The sequence below is a fragment of the Engraulis encrasicolus genome, chromosome 19 (assembly GCF_034702125.1).
Source record: "Engraulis encrasicolus isolate BLACKSEA-1 chromosome 19, IST_EnEncr_1.0, whole genome shotgun sequence".
NCBI lineage: Eukaryota > Metazoa > Chordata > Actinopteri > Clupeiformes > Engraulidae > Engraulis > Engraulis encrasicolus.
In genome coordinates this window covers 50,574,507-50,575,384 of record NC_085875.1, presented here as the reverse complement: position 1 = coordinate 50,575,384, position 878 = coordinate 50,574,507, and positions in this window count along the sequence as shown.

Here is an 878-nt window from a genome sequence, read left to right as displayed (position 1 = left end):
TACTAATGACTTTGTCCCGGGCCTAGTCAGAGCTGTCAACTGCCCTGGACCTGGGTAGTATCTGTGTGCCCAGCCCGGGCCCCAGCGGACGGCTGAACGACGGCAGGAAACAGATGCTCCTGGCTGGGGAGATAGAGGAGGCCATGTGGCCTGGGAGTGGAAGCCTGGGGCCTCATTTATAACCGCCTCTATGCAAGAATATGTGAACTGGGCATGGATGGAAGGGGAGGTCATGTGACCTGGGCATGGATGGAAGGGGAGGTCATGTCACAGGGCAGTCATGGGTAAGCGCTTAGGGCGTCAGACTTGTAGCCCAAAGGTTGCCGGTTCGTCTCCCGACCCGCTATGTTGGTTGGTGGGTGGAGTAATTAACCAGTGCTCTCCCCCATCCTCCTCCATGACTGAGGTACCCTGAGCATGGTGCCTGCTCCCTTTGGGGCACCATAGAGGGCTGCCCCTTGCACGGGTCAGGCATGAATGCAATTTCTTTGGGTGCAGTCTACACTTGTGTGCTGTGGAGTGCTGTGTCACAATGACAATGGGAGTTGGGAGTTTCTCAGTTGGGCTGGCACATTTCTGTGCATGTGACTTGGGCAAGAATGGAAGAGGAAGTCATATGATAGGAGCTAGGCAAGAAAATGTGACCTGAGCCTGAATGGAGACCGGCAGGAGAGGTCATGTGACCCGTGGAGAGGGGGAGGAGAGGATGGCATTTCTCAAAACCTAGTGCAGTGCACTTCCAAGTGTATCAGCCTAATTAGTCACGCCCAGTGATTGGATACTCTTTATTAGTCACACCCAGTGATTGGATATTGCGTAGAGTTCACCAAAGAGTATCCAATCACTGGGCGTGAGTAATTAGGCTGATACACTTGGAA